This window comes from Saimiri boliviensis, chromosome 8, assembly GCF_048565385.1.
Source record: "Saimiri boliviensis isolate mSaiBol1 chromosome 8, mSaiBol1.pri, whole genome shotgun sequence".
Lineage (NCBI taxonomy): Eukaryota > Metazoa > Chordata > Mammalia > Primates > Cebidae > Saimiri > Saimiri boliviensis.
Genome location: NC_133456.1, coordinates 33768044 through 33784490, shown reverse-complemented (window position 1 = coordinate 33784490; position 16447 = coordinate 33768044). Strand labels below are relative to the sequence as shown.

At 36.5% G+C, this 16447-nt stretch overlaps 1 long non-coding RNA gene and 1 pseudogene across 1 annotated transcript in view; both read right to left on the bottom strand.

Annotated features, from left to right (window-relative positions):
• The window catches only part of LOC141585360 (actin, cytoplasmic 1-like), a 451127-nt pseudogene that overhangs the window by 257597 nt on the left and 177083 nt on the right, over nucleotides 1-16447 (bottom strand).
• Nucleotides 5944-16447, bottom strand: part of LOC141585361 (uncharacterized) — a 381268-nt gene continuing 370764 nt past the window's right edge. The window contains exon 2 of the long non-coding RNA XR_012518778.1: nucleotides 5944-16447. This exon is cut by the window's right edge and continues 103783 nt beyond it. This is a non-coding gene — a long non-coding RNA (uncharacterized LOC141585361).

Here is a 16447-nt window from a genome sequence, read left to right as displayed (position 1 = left end):
CAAAAATAAGATGAAATTGTAAGTTGAAATATTTTTGAATGAGGAAATAGAAGTTTGTCAACTTGGTTGTAATAAATGTGGCATAGATATACCATGGAATACTACACAGCCATAAAACATTTTGAAACATCATATCCTTTATGGCAATGTGGATGCAGCTGGAGACCCTTATCCTAAGTGAACTAACACAGAAAGAAAAGATCAAATATCACTTACAAGTGAGAGCTAAGCATTGAGTATACATGGACATAAAGACGAAAACAACAGACACTGGAGAATTTAAGAGGAGGCAGAAGGGGGCAAAACTACCTACGGGTCACTATGCCCACTACCTGGGCGACAGATTAACTCACATTTCCAATCATAGCATCGCACAATATACTTCTGTAACCAGCCTGCACATGCACCCCAATTCTAAAGTAAAAGTTGAGGTTGGGTGTGGTGGCTCACGCCTGTACTCCCAGCACTTTGGGAGGCTGAGGTGGGTAGATCATGAGGTTAGGAGTTCAAGACCAGTCTAGCCAACATGATGAAACCCTGTCTGTACTAAAAACACAAAAAAATATTTAGCTGGATATGGTGGTGGACACCTGTAAGTGCAGCTACTCAGAAGGCTGAGGCAGGAGGATCACTTGAACCCAGGAAGTGGAGGTTACAGTGACCCAAGTTTGCACCACTGTATTCCAGCCTGGGCAACAGAGGGAGACTCCATCTCAAAAAATAAAATAAAAAATAGAATAAAATAATAGAATAAAAAAGTGCAAAAAAAAAATAACTATCTACACAGGGTCTGAGAGAAAGAGGGTCTTAAATGTGTGTCCAGTCTTGTGAGTGAATTGGAAGTCTATGCTAATAATAACTTGAGTCTAATCAACATGTACTTGTTTGGTGTATTTTGTGAAAAGTGTTGATGAAATAGAGGAAATTTGCATTCTATTGAAAAAAAGGCTTAAGAGTCAATGTATTTTACTTCTTCAATAATGGCTTATATTGAATAAGCACTTCCTGCTTTATTTAATTAATACTTTATAGGTGTAATCTTACATGAGTTTTTTGCCAAATTTTCATGGTAGGTACAATTTCACCTCCATTTCACACCTTGAGGAAATATAGGCTTAAGAAAACAAGCTACTTCAGCATTACACAGTTAGTAACCACTGCTGCTACAAGTTTATTTGTATTTTTAAAAAGTAAAATTGGCAAAGAAAGAAGTGGTTAGTAAGTGGCAAAATTAAATTTTTGTGTTTTTAAGAACATGATAATTATATTTAATTTTAAAGCCAATTTGTCAAAGTTCAAGAAATACTGTGAATTTTTATTGAAATTACATTATATTTAAATTTTAATTCAGAAAGTTTTTTATAACTTAAGACATTAAGATTTCTCAACTATACACATATTTAATTGTATCATTTTAATTGTCCATAGTATGTCCTTTTTAATATTTAAAATTTCATTCATAAAGAATGTGCTTATTTTTAATATTTATTTCTAGTCATCTTACGGTTTGTTTTTATCATGAGTTGTATAATTTTCACTGGTTACATTTTGAATTAGTTTTTGTTGTTGTAGTGGAACACATTTGATTTTTTGCATGTTGATTCTCTAAGTTAAAAATCATCTGTCCACTGATGTCCACACTCTTAGGTAAGCTCGAGTCATCACTCTTTCATTTATCAAGTAATCTTTGAAGCAAGACTGAAAACCCATGAAGTATAACTATGCTATGCAGAGTAGTCAGTAAAACTAGTGAAGGAAGGCTCAGCCTTCACCCATTCTTAGTAATTAATGCCTGCATAGTAATTTAGGGGGAAAGTGGCAAGCATCCTCAGGCTCAGAAAGAACAAAATGCTATCTCACACACACACACACACACACACACACACACACACACAGGCACACACACACACCCCTGAATGCAAGCAAGCACCCATGCCTCTAACTTCATCAAATCTTTCTGGATCTCCTCTTCACTCTTTTTTTTCTTTTTTTTTTTTTTCAAAGTTTTTAACTTAAGTACATATTAATAAACTGCATGAATCAGAAGTGCATAGTTTGAATATTTAGAGGGTGACAAGGTCCATGTAACCAATACTTTAATAAACAGAACTTTCAGAAGTCCCTACATAGTCTTAAATTCATGACAGTCTAACCAAGACATAAAACCTAGAATCTCTCCTGGACTCTGTCCTGTATGTATCTGCATACAACTAACACCAACTCATTTGCATGGTACCACATGTTCCTCATATTCATCACCTTTTTCCTACTTCCAAGCTCACATCTCTCCTTACTGGAGATACTGTAACAGGCGCTTGCCTGGCCTTCCCAGTTTCTATTGCTGTTCCAGTGTTGTTATTCTCAAATCCATCATGTACACTTACAGCTTGTATGCCATCTCCTGCAAGAAGCCTTCCTTGAACCTTCCAACAGAACTCCACTGCCACTCCCCTGTCAGCCATATCCTTACTCTATCATTCATTTGATCACTGTTTGAAAATACTTGTGTTTATGTCTGTTTCTTCAAGAAAATTTCATTCATAGTTATACACACAATGTTCAGTAGACTGACATCTAGTCGTCAGGTGCTTATAGAACTGAAGGCTATATAACAAAGGGTTACCTGCCTATCCTTCACTTAATAGTCAATATTAGCTGGTACACATTGGTAATCCCAGCTATGATACTTGAGAGGCTGAGGTGGGAGGATCAGTTGAGCCCAGGAGTTCAAGACTAGCCTAGGCAACATAGCAAGGCCCTGCCTCAAAACCAAAACCCGAAAATTACACAGACAATTCTGCATTACTTTTTTCAGACCAATTAAATAAACATTGTGTTCAGGTTTCCCCTCCCTCTTTCCAGGATACCCTTTTATTTCTATTTCAATTTGCTTTCATCTGGAAAAATTCCACCTGCTGAAAGAGGTGACATAAGGGTTGTATGCTTTGGTTTATGGCCACAAATAATGAGTGTAGATTGATCCTCAACTGGATGCAAGCAAATGCTCTAGCAGGGGTATAGAAGAACAGGCTATGAGGAGAGGGAGGCCCATGGACATTCTCGTAATTACAGTTTTAATAATACATGCAAGGGAATTTGGTTTGCAGTGACATTTTTAGTCCTGCTTTATACAGTCACTGTAGGTCCTTATTAAATTAAGAACTACAGAAGGGTCATTCCTGATGCAGAAGTCTTTTCTGTAGTTCACAACAAGTCTAACACACAGGTTCAAGTACTTCTCCCTATTACTACTGCAGAGTTACACAACATTCTGTGGGTTTTATTTCTTTTTCTTTTAATAATCTGTGATGAAGGAAAGAAAGAAACACTTCAGAAATGAAAGATTAGTTTTCTAAATCATAAAGATGAGCTTTGTAATCATTTTCCTTTAAGCAAGGAATTAAAGGATAATAAAAGCCCTAATTAAGGACCTTGTTAGCTTAACTAGATTTTCATATGCAAAACACGGTTATGAAGTGCTGCTATACGGTGAATGGAGATGCCTCCTGTCCACAGCAAAGCCAAAAGGAAGCATTCTTGCCAGGACTTTTGTCTTGCTTCTATCTTTCTGTCCATGAGGGATCATTTTGTTTTTCCATGAGCACCAATTCTCTTCACCCTGACCACGATTCCTTCTTCTCCTTTTAGTTGTCCAGTCTTTCTGCTTTCTTTCATTGTCTTTCATATTTTGCCATGATTTGCCCTTTCATTTATTAATTCAATTAGCATTTACTGAGACTTCCATTTGAGCCAGGGACAAAGCCCGTAGATGGGGAAGCACAGATTAATGTAGCATGTTCTTTTCTGTCTTTCTTACCCTCTGGCCCATTCATTCATCATTATCTTCCTATGTACTTACTTCTCTGAGTCCTTTCTCTGAGAATAAAATATCTTTTCTAGGGTGGGATTATAACCTCCCACTTTCTTTCTCAGCTCTCTTCCTCTCATGCAATAACCTAATACTGCATTGGCCGCCTCTGAGTTACCCAAGTCCATAGTTAATATTACCCTATGATATTATTGGGTTATTCTATATCCTCTATAATCACTGCATATTAAAAGAAGTCTTTAATGAAAACAGTTGTACTGGCTAGGGCTGAGACAACTACAAGCAAAATTATTTTCTCTGAGAGTCTGGGAAAATGGCAGCAACATATTCTCATCCAATAAAATGAGTACTTGTAGCAATAATGTTTAACCCAATGTGCATTATAGAAATCCCTGGGAGAGGGGCCAAACATTCTGAAATTATTTCACATAAAATTCTCTGGTGTTTAGCATCGAACTTAAAAAGGAAGAGGTGGTTTCACAGAGTAAGTCCTGAGATTTAATCTAGGCTTATTGAATACGAATCTCCTGCAGGTGGGGCCTGTGAGTTTGAAAATTTTTTAAAAACACCTAGGGAAACTCAAACACTAAACTTTCAGAAACTATTGGATTGAGTTTTGAAGCCAGAAAATTTTGGTGAAAATCCCAGCTCTATATTGACTCCCTTCTTTGAGCTGTGTAAAGCGAGATAAATAATATCTGCTTTATGAAGCTATTGTTAGAATTAAATAATGTACTTTATGTAAAGTATCTAGTTCACAAAGAGCTAAATACGCCACATTTGCAAACTTAGTGTCTAAAATATAAAACAAGTAATCAATTAAAATATTTTCTGTGCATATTAACAATAAAATCTCTATTTTTATATTATCAAGTAAGAGTTGGTTCTTATTGATAATTTCTTGTCAACCTTGTGAATCAAAATAATACCATACTGAACTAAAACCAGAAAAACCAAATAGAAAATTTCTTTGAAAATAAGTAAAACTGACGAATAAAATTATTTCACCAAATAAAGTAGGAAAGATGAACTACACAAGGAGTACAGAGTTGCATTTTTGTTTTCCTTGGCCAGTTTTTTCCTTACTGCTGTTAATAACAGTTGGGTGCCTATAATGCACTGGCCTTGAAAAACAGCAGACGTAGAAAGTGCCTTGGCCCACAGGAGGTACATTATTGATCCAGAAAAGGCCTTATTGAAGATGTGAGCCTAACAGGAGAAGACAGTCAGTGGGAGGTAGTTCTAGAATTCTTGTTTAGTAGAAATGGGACACTGTTGGAAGTGAGAAAAGGGAGAATACGGAAGTCAGAAAGAATATAGATTCATTCTTTCTAGCACTATAAGTGGCACAGCCAGACAGATGCTGAAGCCATGAGGCAGAAAGTGGCAAATTCAAAAAGGGGCAGAAATATGGACTATTCTAGAATATTTTATTTTAAAGAATGAGAAGGTGTTTACTGAATGAATAATAAGAGAGTTATTAAGTAAAACTAATGAACATATTCATAAATGCAAAAGATTGTATTGATACCCAATTAGCACTTAAATGCATAATATTCAGTGCTCTACTGTATGTGTGTGTGTGTGTGTGTGTGTGCGTGCACGCGCGCACACGCGTGTGTGTGTGGTGAGGCTTGGATACAAGGATAAATAAGACCAAATCTGACCTCAAGTGTTTGGAATATCAAGAGTAATAATTCAGACATGTAGCATTTGAAAACCCAGTATATTCGATATAAAACGAGTCACAGCAATTCAATATTTATCACATTATTAAGTCCAAGAACAACAGGATGTATTGGTTTTCCAAAGCATCTATTTAACATTTTTATGTTTTGAAACAATAACTCTAATCAATATTGGATTTCATTTCACTTTAATCTTTTTGGATATTTAGCAACATAAGAAAGCTAGTGTAAAATGATTGTCTAAGAAAAATGCCATGTGTTGGCTTGAAGGTCAAATGTATCTGCCTTGCATATCCTGAAATAGCAGCTTCTGCTTCTGCTCTTTAACCAGTCCTCTTGGTGAGAAATGGTTTTCCTAAGGTTTCAAGGTCTCATTATATGCCAGCCAAATTTGCTGAGCTATAATTTTCTTTCTAGTCATTTAAGTTGTTTTTTTTTTTTTTTTTTTTTTTTTTTTTGCAGAAACAGAAAACCAACTACCTCACACTCTCTCTTATAAGTAGGAGCTAAACACGGAGTACATATGGACATAAAGACAAGAATAATAGATGCTGGAATTACTGGAGAGGGGAGGGTGGGAGGAGAATAAGGGCTGAAAAACTATTATCCTGTGCTGTGCTTACTACCTGGGCAATGGGATCATGCACACACCAATCCTCACAGACACACAATTTACTCATATAACAAACATGTACATGAACCTCTTAAGCCTAAAATAAAAGTTGAAAAAATAAAAAGTGAATTAATTTTAAAAACAATTAATGATGTCTAAAATTGAAGAGGCTGGGAATAATAGTTCACAACTGTAATCCCAGTGCTTTGGGGGGCTTAGCTGACACAATCACTGAGACTAAGAGTTCCAGCCCAGCCTGGGAAACATAGCAAGAGCAATGTCTCTACAAAAATAAAAATAAAAATAAACTAGCCAAGCATGGTAGCCTATGCCTGTAGTTCTAGCTACTTGGGAGGCTGAGCCGAGGGACGGCTTGAGCCCAGGAGTTTGAGGCTGCAGTGAGCCATAATTGCACCACTGCACTCCAATCTGGCACAATAATACTGTAAACAGACACTCCATTATTAGAGAATAATATTTATTAATACTTTTTAAAATGAAAAGTAAAATTTACTGGAAACTTGCTGTATGACAGAAACTGTGCTAGGCACTTTATTAATTTCATTTACATCTCCCAACAGTCCTAGGAGATAGATATTGAGATGGTTTGGAGCTGTGTCCCCACTCAAATCTCACTTTGAATTGTAATAATCCCCATGTGTCAAGGGGAATACCTGGCGGGAGGTAACTGAATCACGGGGATGGTTTCCCCCATGCTATTCTTGTGACAATGAGTGAATTCTCACAAGATTTGACAGTTTTATAGGTATCTGGCATTTCCTCCACTTGAGCACATTCTCTCTCCTGCTGCCCTGTGAAGATATGCCTTCCACCATGATTGTAAGTTTCCTGAAACCTCTCCAGACATGTGGAACTGTGAGTCAATTAAACCTCTTTTCTTTATGAATTACCCAGTCTCAGGTATTTCTTCATAGCAGCATGAAAATGGACTAATGCAGATATTGTCTTGATTTTACAGATGAGAAAAACTGAGGCACAGAGTGGTTATGTCAACGACCAGGTTGCCCAGACATATAGCTTCTTTCTTTCTAATTTATCTAATAAAAAAATAAATGCTTTGTTGAAAATGTCATATTCAAGAGCAAAAAGGGCTGTACTAATTTTTATCCTCTGGATATTCTTTTCCAAATGTTCAATGAGACCAAAGAGAAGGATATGATAAAAAGTGACATGTAATCCCTTTTGACACTCTAAGAGAAGTGAATAATATATACATTGTGTTTCTTTAGGAAATCAGAAATACATTTTATTTTTAACGGTAATTTTTCAGCAAAGCTAGAGTCATACCTCTCTTAGGATATCTGTCTCTAATAAAAGCAGAGAGAATTCCTGAGTTTGACATTTTAATTGTCTCAGAGCCAATATACCAAGGAAGAACAGGATGACCAGCAGAGAGCTGCCCAATGAAAGTGATGGTGGTGACAGCAGCAGATGGAAAGTAAACCATTGGCGTAATAGAAATAATCAGACATCATCCTACAGCTGGGAAATCAGCAAGAAATGAAGACAGAGCTTTCTCCTCATTAAATCTGTAATTAAGGCTTCATTCTGCTTTGTTGAGTTCCTGCTGTGTTGGTGGGTAATACCCTCTCTCTACTAGGGTGAGGGAACCCCTACAAATGTCAGAGTGATAAGTTAATCAAAGGGTTATGCTGAGCAAGTCTGGTATGAGATTTAGATGAAACAACAAATACCAATGAAATAATTCAATTTCCACATGCCTATCCCAATTTGATGTGGAACTTGAAGGGTATGGAAAGACATTCAGTAGTCTGCGTTTGCCAGTCTGAATTTTGATGGCAGGGATGAAAATCAGAATCTATGTTGCAAGCTGAATAGATAAAATTATCTGGAATATACAAAAATAATAAATTATTTAATTTGCATTAGATTCTTGACTAAGACTGCAAGAAGTACCAAAAGTCAGATCCGTGGCATATTCTGTCCAGAATTTAAATTTGACAGAGGCAATCCAGGATGATTTACAGAAAAGAATTCTTGCTGTGTCACATCAGCATTTGAATGTGAGGCAAATATTCAAATATTGCCAGACTTACCTAAAAGTCCAAACATGCTCTGTCATTGATGAGTTTACATAAACGCATTTAATTGTTACTATCATACCAGCCTATACAATCTCTTGAGGTTGAGGTAAGAGATTGTAAAGGCTCGTATGATAGTAACAAGTTAAATTTTGGCATTGGTAACTTTTCTATTTATAGATCCATAAATTTCCTCTTTCAGACTTAAGAAACTTGCCTGGCTCTCTTTTCCCTGAAATTTAATGTACCCACAGTGACCTTTCATAAATTAGTAAACTAGAGTTATAGCCTTCTGAGTTTTTCTCAGTTGGATAATACTCAAAACAACTTGTTGAATAAAATGTAATTGGTTTCTTGAATAAATTTCAATATTGTTTCTAAAATCACAGTATATCATTCTTGACTGCATAAAAAGGAAAAATGTGACATGCAATGGGTTACATGTAAATGAGATATGAAACTCAAAGGTCTAAAGCAACTATAATACAGAAGACACTATCTTGAGAGAAGAAAGAATAATAGGGGCCTATGGCCTCTTGTCTGTCTTGTTTTTATGGCTTAGACATAGACTTAGAATTCTCATATAGAACTAGTTTCTAAATTCTGTCAACACGAGAGTCTCAAAAAAATGTGGGCTTGTCTCATTTTGCTATATAGCAGAAAGACCCAGGAAGCAGAAGGTCTGGACTGGACCACTCAGCTATGTTCAGTGGCAAATCCTCTGAAACTGTTTCTTCACACAACGAATGGAGATAAAGATAAAACTGAAGATACTATGTATGATAGTGTTTTGTAAATTGTTAGAGACTATACAAATATTAGTTAGCTGGTGCAGTTTTAGGGTCTAACAAATCCCTGATCTTTTCCCTTACAAATTTCCATTGCCAAATACCAGGCCCCAATGACCACCTAAGGTTTTCATGAGCCCAGAAATCAGAAATGACTCCATTGTATTTCAGGAAAAGTAGTTTTTTGGGAGGCAGATAACCAAACAGTTTAGCATTATTCTTGTGCTATTTCATGAAAACTCTCAGCTTTAGTATATCTAGCTTTCAACACATGCTCCAGAGCAAGCCTTCTCAAAATGTAGTGTGTATCCAAGTCACTAGAGGGAAATATCCTTAAATACAGAAACTATTACTGAAAGTTTAGAGTGGCGACTGAGATTGTGTGTTGCTGAAAGATGTCATGTGATGTCAGTTTGAATGACAAAGCTCTAGACCTTCTAGAGGTACATTTTCCAATGTGGTAGCCAATAGTCACATATGGCTATTTACATTTAAATAAAATTAATAACATTAAAATTCATTTCTTTTGGCCAAGCATGGTGGCTCATGCCTATAATCCCAGCACTTTGGGAGGGCATGGTGGGAGGAGTGCTTGAGGCCAGGAGTTTAAGAACAGCCTTGGCAACATAGTGAGACCTCCATCTCTGAAAAAAAAAAAAAAGTCATTTCTTTTTTTGCATCAGCCACAGTGTGAGTGTTCACTAGCATATGTGGATAGTGGTAACCACACTGGACAGCAGACATAGAACATTTTCATCGCTGCAGAAAGTTCTATTGGAGCACAGCATCAATATTGAAAGTGGAAAAATTGCCTTGACATAATTGGTTTCTTCTCATCTCCATGTGTCTTCTTGGCATCAATAGTTTAATCTACGGTAGTCTTTACATATAATAATGATATAAATGACCTCACCATGATATACTCTTGGTCTGTGACGACAGGAGGAATATGAGTTTTCTGTGAGTTAAAGCTTTTAGAAAAACAAGAGACTGAATGTCAATTCCCTACCAGCAGGAAGGAGAGGGTCCAATGATGCCCAGTGAGAGAATGACTAAGAGCCAGGCTTGCTCCTCTCCAGGGAAGAGTGAAGTGATATTAATCAGCACACTATTGTGTACAAAGAGTGTTCTCTCAGAAGAAGAGCAGCACATCTGTCCCACTCACACATCAAAGAGGCCCAGCAGCTGAAAATGCTTGTGTCAAATCTCCACTCAGCCTCTTTTTCTTCTTGCTTTCCTTTCCTGGTTCATTTGCTATTCTGTGGGCTGTTTAGCAATAAGCCCTTCATCTGATTAACATTTCAAACCCATTGTTGGTCTGTGCTGGCTTAAATGAACTAATCATCATTAGTACTTCAAAACCTGTCTGGCTATGCCTGCAAGGGGGGGAAGAAGGAGGAAGAGAAGAAAAGGAAAAGGAAACAAGCCTGACTCATTAAATAAGTCAACCATAAGTAGCTGGCCAAGATTGAAACAAAAGCAGAATCCTGAGTATGTTAATCACTAATCAAGTCATGGACACAAATCAGGGCTAGAGACATAAGTGATGACGAAACAGCAGCACCTTCCTCAGGAAGTCCAGGAAAGAAAGCCTGGGGCCCCTTCCATCTCCTTTGCTCTGATTCCCGTTCCTCTGGGAAATACCAGTTTATAAAGCAAAACTTGTTGCAGAAGTCATTTATTTTCTATTCTTTCTGCTTTATCCATTCTGACAGAATTATATTCCTGAAAGTAGTTGAGATCAGTCATCTTTCTGATTTTCAGCGATATTGCCTTCCTTTTACCATATGTTCTGCATCATATTATATAGAATGTGTTTAAACCTATTACCTTATTGGACCAGGTAAGCCATCAGCCTTGCTTAACCTAAAATTAAAAGAGAAGCTTTTTTTCCCCCTAGATCAGTCTCTTCTGGGAAGCATATCCATTATTTATTTTACATTATACTAAAGTTTTCATCATGATAGCTGTAATTCTGGGAACAAGAAAAAGAGAGAATACATTCAGTCCGGTCCATTTTTTGTATGTGTGTCTCTGAGACACAGTGACATTCTTAAAGAAAGTTCTAAATTTAAAAAGATTAATTTCAAGTTTAAACAATAACTTTTTTGGCTTTTCTTGTGAAATCGACATTTCCCACAGATGACTGATTCCCTGTGATCTAGAAGAGACTGGATAATTGCTAACTGTGCTATGTGTAAGAGAGGTGACTAGAGTTGGTGCAGCATTGCAGCCTTAAATATTATTAAATTATATAATGTGCACCATTTCTCTTTTCAATTCTCTTCCAACCCTTTGATCAAGTCAAGAAAAAAAGTCTCTTTTGGTACCTTCTGCGTGAATACTACTCTGTCAATTCCCATGTTATCAAGTAAAGAAGACCTTAAACTCAGGATCTTCTGAGGGAAATTGTATCTAGTTATAAATAAGTAATATTTTGTTTTCATTCTATCAATTATTTTTAACATTTTTCATTTACTTATGGCATGTGAAACTAGTTTTTCTATTCACGGTAGTAATAAAGTGTTTCTTAAGAATACATTTAAGTAAGAAAATTTAAAGAAAATATTAGCATTATAATAAAGCAAGTAGACATGACACAAATCATGGGAGTAGCCCTGATTTGGAGCACCTTTTTTTATATGAGGGGTGAGAAAGAAAAGTTGTGTTGTTCCTTTGCTGTTAGCCACCTATATACACAGCAGGTTTAATTTCTTTATCAAAAACTGTATTCATGACACAATCTTCAGGACAATGTTTCCTAGAAACTGCAAGTGGGAATATGAGGGAGGAACTGTCTAATATTTTTAAAGAATGATTATTTGGGGCTGAAAAAAGTCCCAGGGAACACACAGGTGGCTGAGTGGCAGGTAACAATGAAGTGAAAATGTATCCACAGCAGAAGGGTGTGCTTAAGGATCAGCAGGGAAAACTAGAGAAAATAGTTCCCATCCATCCTAGCTTGCTTGGCTTCAGTATGGTAAGTTGCATAGAGTTTGTTACAAGTTTTTTACAACAGTAAATTTTTAAATGTCTTCTTGCTATCTTGAGGAAGGAAGTAGAAATAGAAGATTTGTTCATTATGTTTCAAATTAGTGTCACATTGTCATTTTTTGACAGATGGGACCAAATTTATTCTAAGCAGCAAATATTCTGGAGCTTTCTATCATTAATTACCCTATTATGATCTCAAAATATTAGCTCACACATATTAATATGTTTTAGATAAAATCCTTTCCCAGTGCTTAATGAATAAACAGTTGTTACACCCGTGTTATTCATGAGGCAGTTTATGTGTATTGTGGCAAGGTTATGATATGGTACCTTGACACTCAAATTGTGATCTGTGGACAAGCAGCCCTGGTATCACCTGGAAACTTGTTAGAAATGTATAATCTTAGGTTCCACCCCAGACAGACTGAATAAGAATCTAAGATGATTCATATGTATATCAATGTTTGGTAAGATCTGTTATGAAATACAGACTGTCCTCAAATAACTTCATAGTCCAGTTTGGAAATAATACTGATACTAATATAATGAAGCAACAATTGATAGTAATTAGTATAAGTGGTATAATCCAAATTTAGACAAGATAGTGATATCCAAAAATCATGAAAGAAATAAGAAAGGAACCATGTCTAAAAATCTATCCAGAATTTGAGGATAGAAGCAAGCCCCAACTTTGGTATGTGGATGATTTTTAGAAAAAGGGAAGATTGAACTATACATACATCATAAGTATGCATAGAGAAAACCTGCCTGATTACACTGAAGAATATATTCTGGAGACTTGTGGTAAATTAAACTCAGTGAAAAAGTACAGGTCAGTTTTGGTAAACAGAGAATTTCACTTTTTAATAGCACAGGAAATGTATGCCATCTTTGACGACATGCAGACAAGGAAGTCACAGAAGTTGAATAAATGTCAGTGTTTGCAAAATTGAGTTGGTTAAACTGTATGCGTGGAATGATTACTCTAGCCCTGCAATAGATAAGATGAATTGCAGGGGAAAATCCAGGATTCTAGAGGCTATAAATATCCTTGGTGTGGGATCAGATGCCTTAAATAATGTCTGTTTAGCAGAAGACAATCAAAGGCCCTAAAAACAATAATTACATGTAAAAGACGAATATAATCAAACTACTGTATCACAATGACTAGGCTGATTTGAATTTGCCTCAATTAGAGAGCTCTTTCATTGAAATAAAGTTTCTAAAAATGTTACTTAATGGCACTACTACACTTCTACTCAATTCATTCAGCTGAAACCCATGTGCTTGTTATGTACCCTTTTATTTCCATGTTCGATTATAGAAGAATCACAACAAAAATGAGTGTAAACCACTGCATTTTAAGTCAGGAATTACCTTTTCTTCAAATGAGGCGGCAGGTTGTGTCTGCAAACCCTTAAGCTCCAGAGCTACACCTGCATCTGAAACCTCGGCTATCCACTTTCTAGTAGGATCCTGCTGCTGCACAACACTGATCAGTGGCTTAACTTCTCTGATCCTCACTTTCTTTATCTAAATTGAAGTGAATAGGACTCACTTCACAGGGCTATTGTTGCAAGACCTTACTCATAGTTGAACTTCTAATATATGTGCTGCTATTAACATCTTCATCATCATCATACTCATAAGCATCATCACTATCCTAACTGACTTGATGAGAGATTCAAATCCAAGACATACCTATTCTCTTTTTAAGTTTGAGAATATGGCTCTAATTTTACACCAGACCAAATTTTGATATAGTAATCCTACAGCTGAGCCAGAGGCCTTTCCAATAAGAAGAAGAAAAATAGGCTAGTGTTTTACTGAAGCTGCATAGTGGTTCTCTACAACTATAAAACTGCACTTAGTGACCAGCAACGTGTAGATATGGGAATACAATGTGAGAAAGGCTAGAGCACCTGGAATTCCTCTCCCTGACTCTTTGTATTCCTATTAGGTTCTGTGAGTTCCGGTTCACCTTTACCCAGCCAGATTTCTGGCTCATCTCAGCCTTCCTCTTCTGCTACCTCCTCTGTAATCCTAAATGTGGTTAAAGCTACAAGCAAAGCCCTCCCCATCACTTCACGTTCCTCCCCTAATACTAACCCAAACTGCCCAGAAAGATATTTTTTTCTCTGAAGAAAGGAGAAACGCAAGTACCAAAGCACCTGAGTCACAACTGCATAAACTTTGCTTACGCCCCAGGAAGCCTAGCACTTTCTAGTTGTTACAAACTCTCCAGGGGTTATTGATGGAGTTTCCCTGGAAGAACTAAAAGAGGCTTTGACTAACAGCAATGATTGCTTTTGGATCAAGTTCCTGTCTGGACTTTTCCCAGCACTCCTGGTAGTTAAAAGCATGCTGTTATGTCCTCAAAGAGTATGTTACTAATTCATTCAGAATTGAGCTGGTTTTTATTTGAGTGTCATCTGGTGTGGTTCTTACAGTTAGGAAGGACTTGAGTCTACTTTACTGACATATTCAGGATTTAATCCATAGCATAGATTATTTTAGTGACAAGAACTGTTCCAGAACCTAAAGGAATCTTCTTCACTGCTTATGAATTACCATTCACACACTGTAGAAAACCAGAGAGCCTAAGATGACAACTACTTGAACACGTCCAAATTTCTCCTTTTCCAGTGGGGAAAGAAACCCTGAAATCACTTAGTCAAATTAAGTCTGGTTCAAAACCATATTTGTCTACATCAGTGGTTCTCAAAGGCTGTATCAGAAACATGGGAAGAACTTGTCAAAACAGACTGCAGTGCTCTACCCAAGAATTTCTGATTCAGCAAATAAGGTGGGGTGCAAGAATTTGCAAGTTCTAAGTTGGCGCTGATGTTTTTGGCCTGTGAATCATACTTTGAAAATCACTGCTCTATATTATATTGCCTCTTAACCATGCAGAAACATAATAAAATGTTCACTAGATAATTTTTAATACTCATATTAAGTATTGTACTTGCTATTTCTTAGGGGGAAAAACAATTTTAAATAAATGTCTAGTGTAGTGACTCTGATAAAATTTCAAAAAAAAGAAAAGTGATTACATATGAAGTTTTATTATCATCATCTCTCCTTTCCCCAGCCCACTCACTTGTCATTATTTTAAAAATTTACATCTTCTACATACTTACTGGCATGTTTTTAGCTCCATTTTGGGTTGTAAGAAATATATTCAGTGATAAATGAAACAAACTAAAAGGCATTGTTGCTCTCTTTAAAAGAAGATGATTTTTATTAAGAAGCAATAGTTTTCTTGAAAATATTAGTGTGAACTTTTCCACGGTATTTTGAATGAAAAGGAAATGTTGTTTAAAGCAAGTCTTTTTTGAAAAATTAAAAAGCTTTGATGGGGGATGAGGAAAAAAGAAAAGGAAGACAGCTAGTGTTTTTAGCACCTACTGTGTGTGTTTGCCACATGACAGGCACCTCTATATCATTTCAAAGGAATATTCAATCTGCAATGTTCCTGGTGCAGTTTCTTGGACTTTTAGCGCTAAATGACAATTTATACACTCTACCATGCTCTCTCCCCATATGCATTCATAGTTACACCCTTATGAATGATACTGATAAATATGTACAATCTGTAGAATAAATCAATTACATTTTATAATAAGCCTTTGTTTATGTGCCATATACAAGATTTTCAGAAGCTGGAACCCATCATTCTCAGCTAACACAGGATCAGAAAACCAAACACCGCATGTTCTCACTTGTAAGTGGAGTTGAAATATGAGAATACCTGGACACAGGGAGGGGTACATCACACACCAGGGCCTGTTTTGGGTTGGGGGGCAAAGGGAGGGAGAGCATTAGGACAAATACCTAATGCATGTGGGGCTTAAAACCTAAATGACAGGTTGATAGGTGCAGCAAACCACCAAGGCACATGTATACCTATGTAACTAACCAGCACGTTCTGCACATGTATCCCAGAACTTTAAAATAAAAAAAAAAGTGTTTAAAGATTTTTACAGTTAGATGATAAAAAATAGGCAATTTGGTCTAGGTCACATTGCTATTGAATGGTGAAGGTGGAACTGTAACACAAATTTGTTTGATTCTAAGTTTACTTAGGGAACTAAAGAAGATTTCATTTTCCTTTTATGCTGGACACTACACATGAGACTTTACTTACAAAAAAACACATGTAAATACAGAACATAAATCAAAGAAAAGGTTTGGGGTATGCAGCTCTGAAATATATTTCTTTCCTCTTCTCTCTCTCTTACCACGGTCTTTACTCTTTCTGTATGGCTCTAAGATTTTACTTGCTAGGACAGAAGCAGGAAAGGGGCAAAATAAAAGTTCAGGAGGGAAGGGGTGTGTCCTTGCTTGCTGCCCTGTAAATCCCCCAAGAGTGGTTTATGGGCACTGCCACAGCCTCTTGAGAGCTGGTTGTAGTCCCAGATGCATTTCTCTGAATATCATGATTTTCCTTTTCATTCTTTGAATGGGTC